Here is a 21,541-nt window from a genome sequence, read left to right on the forward strand (position 1 = left end):
TGAATCTATCTACAAATGTAATATTTGTAGGAACATGTGTGAAATTCTATAACGGATGATGTGGCAAGTATGAGCCTTATTTCTAAGAGGAGACAATTATGATTCCTTACACTTGCACGTTTCCATTGATATCCCAAGATCACCGCAAATTGAGCTCAGATATGATAGCAAAAGAAATAGCACCACCAGTGGAAACAATTCGAAGAGTTCTAGTTCCAATGTTAATTGTGGATATTCATTCCCAATATAAATACCAAGTATCGTATGCAGATGCATGGAAAGCAAAGTGAGAATAGGATGACGCATATATAAAATTTTCAAGGTTGTTGGCGACATTGTAACAACGGGTATCAAGCATGGACATCATATTTAAGTTAGAGACTTTGTCTACGTATGATGGGAACTAACTAGCACAAGGAAAGATAACTTTTAGTTACGTCTTTTGGAAATCAAATCTTACATTGAAGGGTTTTTGTATTCTAAACCCATTATCCAAATTGATGGTTAATCGGCTTTTTAACATGACAGTAATAATGTGCAAGGTTACACTATCGATGCAAGTATAGTAGACTGATATGAGTCTGTAGGATATTAATCCCACGAGGATGGTTGTCTTTTGTCTATCAATGTCAGTGCAATAAATGGATAGAAACAAGATAAATTGTGAGAGAAGGTGTCGAAGCAATAACTTGAAAACAACAAGATAAAATATGATAATGATAAACTAGGATCCCCAACGTGAATATTCAATAAGGTATAAAAGGATAGGTGATTGTCAATGCATTAAATTGCAATGAAGATCTTACGAAGCTTAACTTCTATATTTAATCAAAACTTAAACATGCACATTAGCCACACCTTCCGATGATGGCAATGGAACACTATTAAGAACAAGTGGATTAAATTCCTCTAATCCTCAAGCAACTTCTGTTGTCATGCTTGTTAGCTTGAACTGTCATTGCACCTTCCAGAGTCAGTGACCGCAATAACACTTTTGTGCTAAAAACATTCAAACCTAAAGATTAAATAGTAGAAGAAAGATTGAATAAAATAACATCTAACCCTAAAATCATGTGTACTTCCATACTAACATGAAATAGAAAGTACTCACCAGCATTTAGAAAATAAAAATAAAAGAAACAAGTGGAGAATACTATTCCTAGACAACTCCACTTGAATCTTTCTATTCCCTTTTGTGTCATACTTAGGGCTCCTCGTCTAGAGCTGGTCTGCATCCATTTCACGTCGGTTCACCCGTAGGATACTTAAGCCACCATAGCCAAAATCTTCAAAGGATAGGTTCAAGAAGATGGTCATACCAAAGCTCCCCTTTTTTGTCTTTTTATGTGAATATTTATATTTTTCCCAAATAACCTAGGTGTCCTTTCATCAGAATCATGTGCCTGTGTACATACAAGTTAGTTGTACCAGATTGGACAGCTCATGCATTTTTGTTCCTATCCAGACAGCTATCAGATGCGGCGACAATTCTAGGCGCAATGTGAAAATTTTGATGCAGCGACATCAGTACCAAAACATAAGAAAATTAAGGATAAATAGGCTAAGATCCACTGAGTTATAAAATAAATTGCTAAAATGAAATGCTAAAATATGTGCTAAAGATAACTAAACGGGGACAAATTAACCAATAAGTAGGGAGAAAACAAATGTTCTTTCTAGTACTATCACACCCCCAAACTTGAGTTTTTAATTGTCCTCAAGTAAAGCAGAAACAAGCAAGGCTACACAAAAATTCACTAAGGCAAATGATCATTCTAGCAACTTGAATCACCTAAAATCCCAATGAATGAGTCACATTCAGATGACAAAATATCGTATCGACAATACATAAGTATGAATGAATAAGATTGCAACTTCATCAAAACCAGCATCATGTTTTAAATCCTAAATTCTATCTACCAATACATCATTTATTGTACAATATATGTCTTTTTTTTTGAATAAGGGATATGATTGCATTACTGTACCCTTGTTCCTGAGAAGTAACGATGGAGTGCAACAAACTCCCAGGCAGTATGTAATTGCGTCGACACACACTCATGCAGTTACAGCCTTTGGTCAGATTCATTTTTCTAATGCTTGTATTAGAGTGTTCCCTTTTAACATTTCACAATACACCCACTTCGAAGTGTCTCTTATTCATAACTCTCTATATATAGCTGTAAAAGGCAGATTCATTCACGATTCAAGGAATGCTACGAGTCATCCATTACTAATGCAACCTAAATCATTCATCAAAGAATTGAAGATACAACATTCATTCAAATTTATCCAACTCATTCATTGATATTTCATATGATTCAATAATTAAGCAATCTAATGTAACAAAAATTTTCAAACACAATTGCATTAACCGCAAATAAACCTTGCATGCTTCATTAAACTAAAAAAAGTAAAAAATTTAAATTTAGGTGTATTTCCAAACCCCATATGCATTCCCCCAAACATAAAGTTTACATTGTCCTCAATGCACTAACATTAAAATGCGATGCCAATAAAAATGCAACGACAATGTGCACTAACAAAATGAAAATGATAGCTACATGCACTGCATGAATACTACAACTAAAACTTAACATAAACTAACTGAGTTTTCCTCGATCATCGATGTAGCTGCACGATGTTTCTTCTACCTCCTCTTTCTCTCTTCCTTCTTGCGCTTTTTTCTTTGGAGCACTTTCTCTTCTTTTCTTTGGGCTTCAAACAGTCCTCGGATCACTCCTCAGGTTCCAGCTCTTCCTCAGCATCATTGGCTGCTTCTTGTGTAGGAGGGGTCACCTTGAGTGGTTTGGTATAGACCATTAATGCCAATGAGTTGTGGTGATCCTCATTGGTTACCTCTGTAGCTTCCACGAATCTAGCTCCATCTCACTCTAAATTATCAGTAGTTGTACCCACAACTTCGAGTGCATTGATAATGTTCTTAGCAAATTCTTTCTTAGCAACTTCTTTCTCAGTATTTTCTTCCTCGACCTTCTCGTTCACAACTACAACGGACTTCTTCTTCTCCCACATCAACTTCCTCCTCAACAGCAGGCACCTCTTAACCAACAATGAAGTCGCCCTCGACTAGGCTATCAATCCTGCACATACACTCTTCAATGTCCCGTGAGTCCTCTTCTTTCTCAACATCAGAGACGTTCACAACGGGAGGTTATTATTCATTCATGTGTGATTATTGTTATCGGCTATCAATTACTCTAGAACTTGCTTTAGATCTTATTAAAGATAGTAATACATTTGATTTCCATTAAATATGATTCAAGAGGCTATAGGAATTAACCCACAAGTACCTATAAAAAAAAAACCAACCTTGACATTATTCCAATTAGTTAGCCAATTTGAAGCCTTAATTTCCCATTTTTTATGTACCTCCAGAAATTAAGCCAAAGCCGAATCCACTCACCTTTTTAGGCTAGTTAATTTAGTCTGGAAGTTCATCCTGATTTCGACATATGCTGGCCAATTTTGGGTGATGTTTAGTTGGTAATTAAAGGCTGATTTTTGTGACAAAGAAGCAGCAAGTTACAGCCTTCCGAGTAAATTTCATAAATGTAGCGTTATGTGATCATAAGGGAATGGATCGGTTGAACCAAAGGACATGGAAACAATGAAAGGATGATTGATTTAGTTATCTTCTTGAATTATTGAAAACAAAGAAAAAAAAAGAAGACGAAGAGAGAATAAGAGAATTGATGACTTCCGGACGATTAACTAGTCTAAGAAAATTAGCTCCACCATCCAAATAAATTCCTCCCGTCCACTGCACATTACCTCAGCCCCATTACAACCATAACTTGGTCTCGATTATATTTATGAAATTTTATGTTTTATGTTAAGGTAAGATGGACAAGCAAGCCTATGGGGTTAATTACGGTTGATTTCAATTTGAGAGCATTATACTAGCCTAAACACAATGAGTGAAGAGTGTTAACAATTCTATTCTTTTCAGGTGAGAATTGATCAAAGACGCGTGATTAGTTTCCTTTATATTTTCCTCTCTTGAATAAACCAGAATCTTGACTGTTGATTTCGGAATTCATCCCAAGCAAGAGCGATGCAACAACTCTTTATTAGTCTTGATATTTCTGAAATTCTTCTTGATTTTTTTTTAAACTTGATTGCTCAGGGACGATCAATGGCTTAAGTATGGGGGAGTTTGTTAAGTTCAATTTTGAGCTTAACTTATTCAGCTAAATTATTTAAATTATTGATTAAATTTTGAGAAATTGAATGTCGAATTAGTTTAAATTACAGCAAGAACATCCCATGCCGTAATAATGTTTTTTTAGCTCCAATTCAATTATTTAATGTTAAAATTTTAAGTCATTTGCAGGTGAATGACATTTGGATTTCCGTATGAGCTCAAATTAGAATGATTAAGCTGCTGAATGTTGATCATATGCTGGCTGAAGGAATTCAATTTTAATTGGCAGCAAAAATTCGGTCCAATAAAAAAACAGCAGGCCAAATGAATTAAACAAACAATGGAGGAGCAGTCGGTCCAATTGGAAGCCAAACATGTGACAAAATTAAGAAGGGAATTATTATTTCCTTCATGCCAAGCGGTGGCCGACTCTAGTTTAAACAATTGGAAGCCAAATCAGCATTGAAGAGTTGAATGAAAACTCTACTAAGCTGAAGCTATTTTCATGCGACGGGTAAGGCTAAGGAAAAGGGGGATAAGATTGATTTTAATATTTGAATTGATTGGAGGTTATTATCCCATAAATAGAGATGATAGCAGCTGAAGAAAAGGGAGAAGAGAAAAAAATTCAGAGAAAGAACAGCAGCATAGGAAAGGCGTGATTCAAGCAAGCAGAATTTTCTAAAAATTGGGCCAGCAAATCCGATCAAGGAGCTAGAGTAGCAGCTAGAAAATTCAGCTAATTAGGAGAAGGGAAATCGGACGACTTGAAGAACTTTGCCTTCCAAGAATCAGTTTGTAATTCATGTTCTTTTCAATGGATTCGTGTTCTGTTTTGCTAGCTATGAGAGGCTAGTTTAGTTAAGCTTAGTTCGACACTTCTAAAACCGGGCACTAATACTTTGAAAAAATTATTTTGTTATCAAATCAAATTCGGCACTCTTGAGTTGTTTGGTTTTATTTTCCAATGAATTTTTCTAACTCAATTGGAGTGATCACCTAATTAATTTGGGAATTTTTCTTATAATCAGTTAAGTGCAAATTGAGAAATCAAATTTCTCAATTAAGCTTAGAATTAGTGATAATTAATTTGCCGCAGCTAATTAAAACAACTTCAGATTTAATTGTAGAAACCGCTGGTGGATTTTCTTTGGTTAAGGCAAGGCGAAGCCTCTAAATCTCTTAAATACCTTTAGCAAAGTCGACACAGAGATAATTAAAGGAAGGTTTCAATCATGAACGTTCTCTAATTGAACAATTTACTAGGGATAAGGAATTGCTTCGTGGCGATTTTTTCACCTTTTCTTGCTAATTTGATTTCTTAATTTCAGGTTTCAAAGGACTTGTGCTGGGTGGATTAAGGCGTTAATAACTAAGCATTATTCTTCTCTTGATATTTTCTTCTCATCAGTTTAAATTCGAGCCAAAGCTTATTTGTTATTTGAGATTATTTTTATCAATCGTAACACATAAACCCCCCCACTTTTCCTTTTTATTTCGCATGCTTTTACATTACTTTAATTGTAAATCACTTCAAATAGATTTGTTGCAAGCTTCTTCGTGGGACGATCCTGTACTTACTCTATATTACAAGTTAATATTGGTTGAGTAGAGGAATTAAATTCGGTGGTCATAACGACAGCTACCAAATTTTGGCGCCGTTGCCGGGGAAGCAACATAGTCAAATTTATTTGATTTTCAGAACTTATTTTGTTTTCTTGTTTTTGTCTTTGCAGGTAGATTAGACCCTTTAGTATATGTTATTAAGAAGTGGACGATGAACATCGGAGTTTCCTGTTAACACCACCGGCCAGCAAGCTGAACATTTCAATTCCCACATTGAGCCTAACATTTCAGAGGATATCAACATGGCTAACTAGACTTTGAAGCAATTGGCCGCTCCTAACTTGGCGGCGCAACCACCATCTATCACGTATCCTGCCCTTGATAGGCCATTAAAGCTTAATTCGGGATTCCTTAACTTGTTGCCAAAATTCAATGGGTTACCAGGTGAGGACCCTTACCGTCATATTAATGAATTTTTAATTACTTGTTCAACTATGCAGCTAGATGGCATTGAATAGGAACAAATCAAGCTCCGAGCTTCCCCTTTCTCGTTACAAGGTTTGGCAAAGGACTGGTTATATTACATGCCACCAGGTTCATTCACAACTTGGACAGGGTTACATAAGGCTTTCCTTGAGAAGTATTTTCCGGCATCAAGAATAGGATCAATCAGGAAGGAAATTTGTGGAATTAAGCAACTGGTAGGTGAGTCATTATATGAATACTGGGAAAGGTTTAAACGACTATGTGCGAGTTGTCCACAGCATCAGATTAGTGAGCAGCTCTTAGTGCAATACTTTTATGAAGGATTGACACCACAAGATCGAGGAATGATCGATGCAGCGAGTGGAGGTGCTTTGGTTGATAAAACTCCTGAACAAGCCCGGAATTTGATTGCTAATATGGCGCAAAATACACAGCAATTTGGTCTCAGGAGATCCGACTTGGGTAAACGAATGGATGAGGGCCAGTCGAGTATAATGGAGGCTCAGTTAGCTAATTTAACGGCTATGGTAAGTAAATTGATGACTGGAGGTAATGTGAAAGCTTCACTATGTGGCATTTGTTGTTTGGAAGGACATACCACAGATATGTGTCCAACATTACAGGAAGGGGAAGCAAACGCCGTCTTTCCAAATCAGAGAAGGTATGATCCATATTCAGTTACCTATAATGAGGGATGGAGAAGCCACCCCAATCTCAGATATCAAAATCGAGCCACACCTCCGGGATTCGAGCAGCAAAATTCTCAACAATATAATTCATCACAAGAACAACTTGACCATCAAAATCTTAGTCTTTGAAACTAAGACCCATACCATGCTTGAACAAATGATGAAAATGATGGTGACGGAAGAAGGAAACCGATGGAAGATTTCGGTCTTTGGAATCGGCAGTGAAGCAGTTGCAAACCAGAGCCTCGTCGACCGACGTTAATCTTGGGAACTTGCAAGCACAGGTAAATAATCGGTTACCATCACAGCCTGTGGCAAATCCAAGGGATAATGTCAGTGCTATAACCTTGCGAAGTGGGAAGGAGTTGAGATCGATACTAAAGAAGGGCCAAAACAGTAATGAGGAAGATGAAACTGAGGTAAGAAAGGTCCGGTTTAGTGATATTGAAGGGGGAAATTCAGCCTTGCCAAAAGCGGATTTACAACCGTCGCAAGCAGCTCCAAAGGAAGTAGGGAAATCACATTTACAACAGTCCACTGTTTTGCATGATGCAACAAATTTTGAGCAGGAAACGAGGGTTCCCGAGCTTCGAGCACAAGCAGGTCAGAACGATAATAACCAACCTCGATCTTATGTACCGAAGGCGCCATTTCCACAGCATTTGAGGAAGGAAAAATCAGACGACGTCAATGCCGAAATTCTTGAGACTTTCCGTAAGGTACAAGTTAATATTCCATTGATTGATGCAATTAAATAGGTGCCTAGATATGCTAAGTTTTTAAAAGAATTGTGCACATCTAAAAGGAAATTAATTGGAAATGAGAAGATTAGTCTAGGCGAAAATGTCTCTGCGGTATTTCAAAAGAAACTTCCTATTAAATGTAAAGATCCTGGAATGTTTTTGATACCTTGTAAGATAGGAGACCTTAAACTTGATAGAGCTATGCTTGACTTGGGTGCTTCTATAAATGTAATGCCTAGGAGTATCTACGATAAGGTTCAATTAGGTGCATTAAAAGACACGGGACTGATAATACAACTTGCAGATAGAAGTAATGCCTATCCTGATGGCGTTTTAGAAGATGTTCTAGTGCAAGTGAATGAGTTAGTTTTTCCAGCTGATTTTAATGTTTTAGACATGGGAGCTAGTGATAACTCAGTTGATGTACCCTTACTTTTAGGTAGACCCTTCCTTAAGACAGCTAGAACGAAAATTGATGTGCATAAAGGGAATTTAACAATGGAATTTGATGGTGAGATAATTAAATTCAATATATTTGATGCTATGAGATATCCCACTGATATTAATTCTGTATTTACTCTTGATGTAATTGACAAGTTTGTTCAAGATGTCTATGAATTAGGGGAAGAAGACGAGTTGAAAAGCGTTCTCGCTAAGAGCATTTTTGATGTCGACAAGCAAGAATTTATCGTTTCTGATTCTTTAATTGACTCAGTTTGTGCTTTAGACTCGCCCAAATTGACACGATTCAAGCCGATTCTCCCTAATCTTATAGTGACTGGTAAGCAGGTTCCTTCACTGATCGCGCCACCTAAATTAGAGTTAAAAGAGCTGCCCGAAAATTTGAAGTACATTTATTTGGGGGAAAATCAAACTCTACCATTGATAGTGTCGAATGCCTTAACCGAGATGCAAGAATCTAAGCTGCTTAGAGTTCTTAGGGAGCATAAGGAAGCCTTCGGTTGGGCACTAGCCGACATTAAGGGACTTAGTACGACTTTGTGTACCCACAAGATAGCTTTGGAACCGATTAGGTCCCAAAAGAGACCCTCAACGCCGATTGAATCCACCAATGATGGAGGTAGTTAAGACTGAAATTTTGAAATGGTTGGAAGCCGATGTCATTTATCCCATAGCCGATTCAAAGTGGGTAAGTCCAATTCATGTTGTACCTAAGAAGGGAGGAACTACAATAGTTACTAACGAGGAAGGTTTAGAGATTCCTACGAGAGTGTAGAATGGTTGGCGGGTTTGTATAGACTATCGGAAACTGAATAAAGCCACTAAAAAAGACCACTACCCCCTTCCATTCATGGATCAAATGTTAGAAAGGTTAGCTGGTCGCTCACATTTTTGTTTTTTAGATGGCTATTCAGGTTATTTGCAGGTACCTATTGCACCTGAGGATCAAGAGAAGACCACCTTCACTTGCCCGTTTGGAACGTACGCCTTCAAGAGAATGCCTTTCGGATTGTGCAACGCACCAGCTACTTTTCAAAGAGGTATAACGAGCATATTTTCAGATTTTATTTCACATTTAATGGAGGTGTTCATGGATGATTTTACGATTTATGGTGATTCATTTGATCAATGTTTGCATCATCTTGTGTTAGTTCTTAGGCGTTGCATTGAGACTAACCTGATATTAAATTTTGAGAAATGTCATCTCATGGTTGAAAAGGGCGTAGTATTGGGGCATATCGTCTCAACTAAAGGTTTAGAAGTCGACCAAGCCAAAGTCGAGGTAATTAAAAATCTACCTTATCCAGGTACTATGAAAGGAATTCGATCCTTCTTGGGTCATGTAGGTTTTTACCGTCGGTTCATCAAGAATTTTTCGCAGATATCGTCACCTTTATGTGCATTGCTCGGTAAAGATGTCGTATTTGAATTTAGTGAGAATTGCAGAAAATCTTTTGATGAATTGAAATTGAAATTGATCACAGCCCCTATCATACAAGGGCCGAATTATGCATTACCTTTTGAAATTTTATGTGATGCCAGTGATAAGGCTGTTGGTGCGGCTTTGGGACAAAGAAATGGTAAGGATTCTTATATTATCAGGTATGCTAGCGAGCTATTGAACCCAGCTCAATGCAATTACACCACGACGAGAAAGAGCTCTATGCCATTGTTTTTGCCTTAGAAAATTTAGAGCATACTTGCTAGAGTCAAAGTTGTTGTATTTTCGACCATGGTGCTCTTAAATATTTGTTGCATAAAAAGAAGCTAAGCCCGGTTAATAAGATGGATTTTGCTTTTGCAGGAATTTGACTTGGAAATTAAAGATAAGAAAGGTAAGGAGAATCTTGTGGCCGATCATTTGAGTAGGATAGAGACTGGAATTTTGAGGGATGAGCCGAGTGATTTATTTCCTGATGAGCGACTTTATAGTTTTTCTAGTGTTTTGCCATTGTATGCCGACATAGTAAACTATTTAGTGACTAAAGAGTTCCCTACGAATGCACCTAGACAATTAAGAGAAAAAATTAGAAGTCAAGCCCGATTTTACTTATGGGAAGAACCATATCTTTGGCGATTTTGTAGTGACCAAATAATTAGGCGTTGTGTCGATGATAGTGAGATAGAGTCGGTGCTTAATTTTTGTCATTCTCGAGAAGGTGGGGGACATTTTGGGCCTAAGCGAACAGCTCATAAAATACTTGAGTGTGGTTTTTTTTGGCCGACTATTCATAAAGATTCATATGCATTTTGTAAAACATGTGCATCATGTCAAAAAACCGGCAATTTAAGTAGCCGAAATCAAATGCCATTACATAATTTTTATGTTTGTGATATATTTGATGTATGGGGTATTGATTTTATGGGGCCTTTTCCTTCTTCTTTCGGTTATCTATACATTCTTGTTTGTGTTGATTACTTGTCGAAATGGGTAGAATCATTCCCAACTAGGGCCGATGATGCTAAAACTGTGGTGAAATGTCTTAAGACCAACATTTTAAATAGATATGGGGTTCCAAGGGCAATAATTAGTGACAAAGGAACACATTTTTGTAATAGAACCTTGAAAGCTTTATTTGCACAATTTGGTGTCACCCACAGAGTGTCGACAGCTTATCACCCTCAAACCAATGGGCAAGCCGAGAGTAGTAACAAAGAGATCAAGGGAATTTTAGAGAAAATTGTTAAGCCCAATAGGAAGGATTGGAGTCAAAGGTTAGATGAGGCATTGTGGGCTGTTGAACGGCTTACAAAACGCCAATTGGGATGTCACCTTACAGGTTGTTTTGGGAAGGCATGTCATCTTCCGTTGAGCTTGAGCATAAATCATTCGGCACATTAAGCAGTGCAATTTGGATTATAGTTTGGCAGGTGAAGAGCGCAAGTTGAAGCTGCAAGAATTAGAGGAGTTGCGCCTAGAAGCATATGACAATTCGGTCATCTACAAGGGTAAGTCGAAGGCATTTCATGACTCAAAGTTGATTCGCAAAGAATTTAAGGTGGGGAAAAGGTACTACTCTTTAACTCTAAGCTTAAATTGTTTCCTTGTAAGTTAAAATCAAGGTGGCTTGGTCCATTTATAATAACCAAGGTGCATCATCATGGGGCAATCGAAATTAGGAGCCTCGAAACTAATAAAATTTTCAAAGTGAATGGTCACAGGTTGAAACATTTTCATGAAGGAGAGCAAGCAACTTGGTTGGAGGAGATCAATCTTGAGGATCCATGAGAAGTGTGATGTCGAGCCACCGACTTAAAACAAAGGCGCTTGTGGGAGGCAACCCACATATTCAGGGGAGTTTTCTTTATCATTATTCTTTCTTTCCATTAAGTTATTTTTAATTTTCAAATTTTTCTTTTGCATTAGGGACAATACAAACATTAAGTATGGGGGAGAATCAATTTATTGATTTTCTGACATATTTGATGCTTGCAACTTTCATGCATAAGTCTTGTCGAATTTCCTTTAGAAAAATATTTAACTAAAAGAATGAAGATGTATTTCATGAATTCAAGCTGATTGGGGTGGTTGTATGTCGATTGGTTGGGTTAAATTTTGTTTTCAATTAATTGATTTTGGTTAGTATTAACTCAAGAAAAAATTTAAATTAATCTGCTCAATTGATCAATTATGTGGTCCTTGTGAGGAATTTGAGCCTAGAGCGTAAGTTGGGACATCCATGCCAACTTGAGAGGTTATTATTCATTCATGCGTGATTATTTTTATCGGCTATCAATTACTCTAGAACTTGCTTTAGATCTTATTAAAGATAGTAATACATTTGATTTCCATTAAATATGATTCAAAAGGCTATAGGAATTAACCCACAAGTACCTATAAAAAAAACCAACCTTGACATTATTCCAATTAGTTAGCCAATTTGAAGCCTTAATTTCCCATTTTTTATGTACCTCCAGAAATTAAGCCAAAGCCGAATCCACTCACCTTTTAGGCTAGTTAATTTAGTCTGGAAGTTCATCCTGATTTCGACATATGCTGGCCAATTTTGGGTGATGTTTAGTTGGTAATTAAAGGCTGATTTTTGTGAGAAAGAAGCAGCAAGTTACAGCCTTCCGAGTAAATTTCATAAATGTAGCGTTATGTGATCATAAGGGAATGGATCAGTTGAACCAAAGGACATGGAAACAATGAAAGGCTGATTGATTTAGTTATCTTCTTGAATTATTGAAAACAAAGAAAAAAAAAAGAAGACGAAGAGAGAATAAGAGAATTATGACTTCCGGACGATTAACTAGTCTAAGAAAATTAGCTCCACCATCCAAATAAATTCCTCCCGTCCACTGCACATTACCTCAGCCCCATTACAACCATAATTTGGTCTCGATTATATTTCTGAAATTTTATGTTTTATGTTAAGGTAAGATGGACAAGCAAGCCTATGGGGTTAATTACGGTTGATTTCAATTTGAGAGCATTATACTAGCCTAAACACAATGAGTGAAGAGTGTTAACAATTCTATTCTTTTCAGGTGAGAATTGATCAAAGACGCGTGATTAGTTCCCTTTATATTTTCCTCTCTTGAGTAAACCAAAATCTTGACTGTTGATTTCAGAATTCATCCCAAGCATGAGCGATGCAACAACTCTTTATTAGTCATGATATTTCTGAAATTCTTCTTGATTTTTTTTTTAAACTTGATTGCTCAGGGACGATCAATGGCTTAAGTATGGGGGAGTTTGTCAAGTTCAATTTTGAGCTTAACTTATTCAACTAAATTATTTAAATTATTGATTAAATTTTGAGAAATTGAATGTCGAATTAGTTTAAATTACAGCAAGAACATCCCATGCCGTAATAATGTTTTTTTAGCTCCAATTCAATTATTTAATGTTAAAATTTTAAGTCATGTCCAGGTGAATGACATTTGGATTTCCGTATGAGCTCAAATTGGAATGATTAAGCTGCTGAATGTTGATCATATGCTGGCTGAAGGAATTGAATTTTAATTGGCAGCAAAAATTCGGTCCAATAAAAAAACAGCAGGCCCAATGAATTAAACAAACAATGGAGGAGCAGTCGGTCCAATTGGAAGCCAAACATGCGACAAAATTAAGAAGGGAATTATTATTTCCTTCATGCCAAGAGGTGGCCGACTCTAGTTTAAACAATTGGAAGCCAAATCAACATTGAAGAGTTGAATTAAAACTCTACTAAGCTGAAGCTATTTTCATGCGACGGGTAAGGCTAAGGAAAAGGGGGATAAGATTGATTTTAATTTTTGAATTGATTGGAGGTTATTATGCCATAAATAGAGATGATAGCAGCTGAAGAAAAGGGGAGAAGAGAAAAAAATTCAGAGAAAGAACAACAGCATAGGAAAGGCGTGATTCAAGCAAGCAGAATTTTCTAAAAATTGGACCAGCAAATCCGATCAAGGAGCTAGAGTAGCAGCTAGAAAATTCAGCTAATTAGGAGAAGGGAAATCGGACGACTTGAAGAACTTTGCCTTCCAAGAATCAGTTTGTAATTCATGTTCTTTTCAATGGATTCGTGTTTTGTTTTGCAAGCTATGAGAGGCTAGTTTAGTTAAGCTTAGTTCGACACTTCTGAAACCGGGCACTAGTACTTTGAAAAAAATTATTTTGTTATCAAATCAAATTCGGCACTCTTGAGTTGTTTGGTTTTATTTTCCAAGGAATTTTCTAACTCAATTGGAGTGATCACCTAATTAATTTGGGAATTTTTCTTATAATCAGTTAAGTGCAAATTGAGAAATCGAATTTCTCAATTAAGCTTAGAATTAGTGATAATTAATTTGCATGACTAATTAAAACAACTTCGGATTTAATCGTAGAAACCATCGGTGGATTTTCTTTGGTTAAGGCAAGGCAAAGCCTCTAAATCTCTTAAATTCCTTTAACAAAGTCGACACAGAGATAATTAAAGGAAGGTTTCAATCATGAACGTTCTCTAATTGAACAATTTACTAGGGATAAGGAATTGCTTCGTAAGCGATTTTTTTCAGCCTTGCTGCTAATTTGATTTCTTAATTTCAGGTTTCAAAGGACTTGTGCTGGGTGGATTAAGGCGTCAATAACTAAGCATTATTCTTCTCTTGATATTTTCTTCTCATCAGTTTAAATTCGAGCCAAAGCTTATTTGTTATTTGAGATTATTTTTATCAATCGTAACACATAAACCCCCCCACTTTTCCTTTTTATTTCGCATGCTTTTACATTACTTTAATTGTAAATCACTTCAAATAGATTTGTTGCAAGCTTCTTCGTGGGACGATCCTGTACTTACTCTATATTACAAGTTAATATTGGTTGAGTAGAGGAATTAAATTCGGTGGTCATAATGACAGCTACCATTGTCTGTCCATATCCTCTATTGTAGTGACAAGCTTGATCTGCTTATTGCTAATGAAATTGACCAACTATTTGATATCCTGCAATTTACCCAGCAATAATGTCTCTGCAGTTAGGTTTGTTCCCTTGCTTTCTTCCTTGGTTTTGCCCTTCCTTGTCTTGCTGGTCTCTGCCTCCTTCACTGTTAGTGTATCTTTTTCAGGAGTCATTCTTTCAATAGAGACTTCACTTATCAGGCCCTTATTTTCCAGAACCTCTTCATCATCACCGGATACGATCCCTTTTTGCTGGCACAGTAGCATCACCAACAACAGAAAAACCAAAATTCCAGTTTACCTTGCGGCGCAATGAACAATTTCCTGGTGGAGTATTGCGCGGACATCAATCTTTCTGCCCTTGACAATTGAATGTATCAGGCACATTCTATCGAGGTTGATTGTGGTGCTGTGAGTAGAAGGCAGTAGCCTACAGTTGACAAAACGAAACCAAATTTTGCTTTGCAGTGTCAGGAAGCGGTGGTGCATCATATAATTCTTTTGATGTGAACCCGTCCACAATGCTCCTTCGACACATAAATCCTTCACCAACAGGTTCCTTTTGTCGTCTGTGATGTCCTCAATAAACTCAGAGTATTCATCGACATCCACTTTAGTGTTGTACAACTTATTGAATTTTTTAGCATCCCATGGGATTAAGTCTTCTCAAACAAAGATAAACTTTAAATCGTGGACATAAAGGTTACCGTAAAACTCATGTACCAATAAAGGAGAACAGTTTTTAGGATGAGTGCAGAAAGTTTCCCACTTCAGCTTAAAGATGGTTTTACAGATTTGCTTGCCCAAGTCTTGTTATTGCGAAGGAGAATGCCCTGTTTTGGGGGGAAATGTCGCTTCAAAATGTTGTCGTGAAATCGATCCTTGGCCACTTTCATTCAAAAGATCACCGAACTTTCATTCAAAATGTTGGGATGAAGAATTCTGATTCACGAACTGCAGTTGTAGAGGATGAGTGTTCTTCAACAGGCTTGGTGGCTTTCTTGACTAATCCTCTTGTTCTTGCCATAGTTTTTTTTTGTTTTGTGGAGTGAAAATGGTTTAAATTTATAAAGTAAGAACTTGGGGAAGAGAAAGTGAATAAAAATTGCTACTTGGGTGTGTTACAGTCGGCATAGTGGAGGGGGGTTTATTGTGAGTGAAAGAAAAGGATGGAAAGGCGCGATTTTTCTGAAGGGAAATAAAATTGGCAGGACTAATTATATCCAATGAGAATTGCGCCTGCTGAGACAGATCAGACGACTAGGTGACTTTTGATCAAACAGTGGGGTCTAAATTTTCTGATATGCCATCAGTCTTGATGAGTCATAAGTGATAGTACAATAGTACGAACTGTGTTGACAATAAAGCCCAAGTGCATCGAAAATGGTACCTAATTATTCTGCAAAAATAGAGAGAAATAAGAATAAACCAAACTTGACCAGAAACAAAAATAAAATAAAAATAAAATTACATAATAAATTTTGTAAGAATTAAAAGTTTTAGACCAATTTAATGGTCTCTGCCTGCATTTGATCAATATTCCCAAGATAATGTTTCAATCGCTGGCCATTCACTTTGAACTGGTGCCAATCATTTAAATCTCTGATTGTGACCGCACCATGAGAAAATACTTCGACAACTTCGAAAGGTCTAGATAAACGAGAGCGCAATTAAACCGGGTGCAGTTTCAATCTAGAATTGAATAATAAAACTTGTTGACCCGCGATAAATTTTCGCTACAAAATAATTCTGTCATGCCATCATTTGGTCTTTTCTTTGTAAATTACAAATTTTCATAGGCATTTCGCCTAATCTCCTCTAGTTCAATGATATCCAACAGCCTTTTCTTTCCAGCAACTTCATAGTCCATGATCACTTGTTTAATTGCCCACATTGCTTTGTGCTCTAATTCAACTAGCAAGTGACATGCTTTCTCAAAAACCAATTGATACAGCGACATCCCTAATGAAGTTTTGTATGCTGTCTGCAATGCCCATAAAACGTCATCCAGTCTAGAAGACCAATCTTTCCTCGAAGGGTTCACAGCCTTCTCCGGAATGTTTTTAATTTGTCTATTTGATACTTCAACTTGCCCATAGTTTGCGGATGATAAGTAGTAGCCATTCTATGATTAACTCCATATCTTTTCAGTGCGGCTGCCACTTGGTTGCAATGAAAGTGTGTACCCTGAACACTAATCAATGCCTTTAGTGTGCCAAAGCGGGTGAGTATATGTTTGTGAAAAAATTTAAGTATTGTCTTTGCATCATCCTTTGGGACTGCAACAGCTTCAACCCACTTCGAGACGTAATCAACAGCTACTAATATATAAAGATTTCCAAATGAACTTGGAAATGGTCCCATAAAATCCATACACCAAACATCGAACAATTCAACCTCCATAATTAGTTGTTAAAACATTTCATTGCGTCGAGATATAGAACCAGTGCGCTGACACCTATCGCATTGATTCACAAAATTGTGGGTGTCTTTGAATAATGAGGGCCAATAGAATTCTGATTGGAGAACCTTCGCAGCAGTTCGCATGCCATGACCTCCATAAGGAGCATCATGACAATGCTTCAGGATTGAAAGCATCTCCTCTTCCGAAATACAACACCGAATAATGTTGTCATTGAATGCCTTGAATAAATGCGGCTCGTTCCAATGATATTTCACTACTTCCCTAAGAAATCTTTCTTTTTTATGGCCTGTGACACTCAACGGGATTTTTTCACACACTAGATAATTAACCAAATCCGAATACCAAGGGGTTGCATCTACAACAAATAACTTCTCATATGGGAATGCATCAACAATTTGAAGGATGTTTCCATCTTCACTGCTAACTTCCAAACGAGACAGATGATCTGTAACTTGATTCTCTGAACCCTTACGGTCTTTTATCTCAATGTCGAATTCTTGCAACAGTAAGATCCAGCGTATCAATCTTGGTTTAGCATCTTCGTAAAAAGATATCTTAACGCCGAGTGAATAGTAAATACGATAACCTTTGAGCCGACAAGATAAGAACGAAACTTGTCGAAAGCAAAGACTACAATCAACAATTCTTTCTCTGTAGTGGTATAGTTGATTTAAGCCTCTGTAAGAGTTTTACTAGCATAATAGCTGGCGTGAAATATTTTTCCCTTACGTTGTCCTCGAACAGCACCCACAACAAAGTTGCTTGCATCGCACATAACTTCAAAAGGTTGAGATCAATCTGGTGTAACGACAATAGGTGCATTTACTAGTTGTGTCTTTAATTGAATGAATGCATCCAAACATGCATCGTCAAAGAGGAATTTTCGATTCTGTTCCAGTAATAAGCATAAGGGCTTTGCAATTTTCGAGAAATCTCTAATAAATTTTCGGTAAAACCCTGCATGCCCAAGAAAACTGTGAATACCTTTCACATTTTTCGGTGGAGGTAATTTCTCAATGATTTCCACGTTAGCTTTGTCTACTTCAATGCTTTGACTAGAGATGTGATAGCTTAACACAATGCCTTCAGTTGCCATGAAATGAAATTTTTCCCAATTTAGAACAAGATGTGTGTCTTCACATCGCTGCAGTACTTTATTCAAATTGTCAGCGCAATGATCAAAATCATTCCCACAGACTCTAAGAAGTTTGTTGTCATAATTATCGAAGAATTCATCATCAGATTTCATTGCAAACTTCTCAGAAAGTATTGTGCTTTAGTCATTAAATTCTTCTACAATTAGATCATCTAGTACATCGATAGTATGACATTCTTCTTTATCCTTGCATTGAATAGATTCGAAAACATTAAAGGTAATGTACTCATCATTAAGTCGCATGGCCAGTGCACCTTTGTAAACATCGATAAGAGTTCATCCGGTGGCTAAGAATGGTCGTCCCAACATTATAGGAACCTCATTGTCAGCCTCGCAATCAGGTATGATAAAATTAATCAAAAAAATGAATTTATCCATACGACCTAAGATATCTTTGATTTGGCTTTCAAGTTGAGCCAAGGATTGACCAGCTAGTTGCAATGTCACTGCAGTAGGTTTCATGTGACCAATTCCCAACTTTTTAAAAGTAGATAGTGGCATTAGGTTGATGCTAGCTCCCAAGTCGCATAAAGCCTTGCCCAAATAATGGTTGCCAATTTAACATGAGATAGTAAAGCTCCCAAGATCTTTCATTTTGGGGGGCAACTTATTTGTCAAAACAACACTACAACCCTCTGTGAGTGCAATAGTTTCCATATCATTGAGCTTATTCTTTTTGGACAATAGCTCTTTCCTAAATTTCTCATAATTCAGAATTCGCACAAGAGCGACTACTAAAGGAATATTGAACTGAAGTTGCTTCAGTGTGTTCAGGAACTAATGGTACTGCTTCCCTACTCATTCTCCCTGAATCTTTATGGAAAAGGTAAAGGTGAAGATACATCTGACTACGACGACACCTTTGATTGCATCAACAGTTTTGAAGGTTGGACATTAGGAATATGAGTGACAATTTGTGGAACTTTTTTGTCAATACACTGACAAGCTCTTCAGATTCAACCTTCTCACTAGGGATCATTTCACCAGTATCTTGAGGTGCGACAGTAGAGGTTGTAGTCGGCTCGCCAGTTTTTTTACCACTCCTAAGTGTGATAGCCTTGTAATGTTCTTTCCCCCTCAAACTAAGATTTTTCGTGTCACTAGATAGTGTGCTCAGTGATCGAGTATTCAGATTCGAAGCAAGTTGTCCTCATTGTGCCTCCAACACCCAAATAGAAACTGAATTCCCTTGCACAATAGCTTCTGTGCGAGTCATATGCTCCTGTATTAAAGCCTCAAGAGCTGCTAACGGGTCAAAAGGAAAAGCTTGCATGTACTATTGTCATCGATGCTCTTGAACTTACTGATGCAGTATTGAAGAGTGTTGTAACTGTGTCTGATTTTGGTGTTGATGCATTTGATTGTGCTGATTGTAGTTCTACTGTTGTTGATTGTAATTCCCTTGTCTTGAATTGTAATTGGCTTGAGTAGATATATTTCTATATCGAAATGTCGCAGCATTTTGTCCAGTATTCTAAGTTCCCTAAAGCTGTTGATTGCATGCTGAATTATAATAAGAGTTGTCATAAGAATTGTTGCAGATGTTACTGACATAAAAGGCATTCTCTGTATGTTGTGGACAATCTTCATAGCTATGGTTGTCACTGCAAATCGCACAACAAAAGGTAGGAACATCAAGCTATTGAGCGACTTGGATAGGTGCAACGTCACTAGTTCCTTGTATATTTTTTATCATATTCGCAAGGTAAGAAACTTGAGCACTAAGTGTAGATATTACATCCAATTTAATAACTCCCGAAGTAGCTTTTACTTGTGCAGCTCTAGAGATAGGGTATTGATAATCTTTTTGAACAATTCTCTCTAGAATTCTAATAACATTATTATAAGTACAATCCAGCAAAGTTCTATTGGCTAATGCATCGATAAGATTCCTCGTGTGTGAATTTAGCCCATTATAAAAAATCTCAATTTGTGTTTCTTGTTGAATGTTGTGAATGGGAAAATGTTGAAGCAGAGATTTATAACATTCCCATGGGGTGTGAAGATTCTCATCATCTAGCTGATGATAAGCTGTAATATCATTTCGGAGACAAGCATTCATTATCGCAGGTTCAATCGAAAAACAAACTGTGTTACTATTGCATTCCAAGAAGTAATTGATCTGGTAGGTAGCCCAAAGAAACATGTACGAGCTCTTCCTTGCAAGGAATAAGGAAATAATTGCATCTTCAAAGCGTCATCAGAAATGCCTTGGTGACTAAAGGAAACACAAATAAAAAAAATGACTTAAGATGTTCTTGTGCATCTTCATATAGTACTCCAGCATATTTCCCATTATAATTAAGCATTTGAAACATTATTGGCTTGAGTTCAAAATTTCCAGCTTGGATTATTGGCCTAATAACTCCTGGTTGTAAGTCATCCAAGACAGGTACTATAAAATCTGGTATAGTCCTATTTTGTATTGGAGCATTTTGCTGCAATGATGGGTCATTAGAATTTTTTTCTGTATCGGGGATATGACTTCATAGTTTCTTGGTAAAGCCATATTCATTTGTTCTCGAAGTCAAGTCTGAGTTGTTCTTTCAATTTTTGGATCAAAATCGGCAATAAAATCTGAATTGCTTCAGGTCATACAACACCTATGAAAATAGGGACAAAAAGAAAACAAGTTAGTAACAACTAAATATTATGAAATAAAAACAATAAAAAATAAACATCAAACAAGCGCCATCCCTAGCAACGATGCCAAAACTTGATCGGTTGTTTAACGTCACAACAATAATGTTCAAGTGTACACTGTCGATGCAAGTATAGTAGACAGATATGAGTCTGTTGGATATTGATCCCACGAGGATGGTTGTCTTTTGTCTATCAATGTCAGTGTAATAAATGGATAGAAGCAAGATAAATTGTGAGAGTAGGTGTCAAAGCAATAACTTGAAAACAACAAGATAAAATATGATAATGATAAACTTGGATCCCCAACGTGAATATTCAATAGAATGCTAAGTGCTAACAAGGTATAAAAGGATAGGTGATTGTCGATGCATTAAATTGCAATGAATATCTTACCAAGCTTAACTTCTATATTTAATCAAAGACTTAAACATGCACATTAGCCACACCTTCCGATGATGGCAATGGAACACTTTTAAGAAATAGTGGATTAAATTCCTCTAATCCTTAAGCGACTTCCATTGTCATGCTTGTTAGCTTGAACTGTCGTTGCACCTTCCAGTGTTAGTGACCGCAATAACACTTTCGTGCTAGAAACATTCAAACCCAAAGATTCAGTAGAAGCAAGAGTGAATAAAATAACATTTAACCCAGAAATCATGTGTACTTCCATACTAACATGAAATGGAAAGTAATCACTAGCGTTTAGAAAAGAAAAATTAAAAAACAAGTGGAGAATTCTATTCCTAGACAACTCGACTTGAATCTCTCTATTCCCTCTCGTGTCACACTCAGGGCTCCTTGTTAAGAGCTGGTCTACATTCCTTTCATGTCGGT

This window comes from Gossypium raimondii, chromosome 12, assembly GCF_025698545.1.
Source record: "Gossypium raimondii isolate GPD5lz chromosome 12, ASM2569854v1, whole genome shotgun sequence".
Lineage (NCBI taxonomy): Eukaryota > Viridiplantae > Streptophyta > Magnoliopsida > Malvales > Malvaceae > Gossypium > Gossypium raimondii.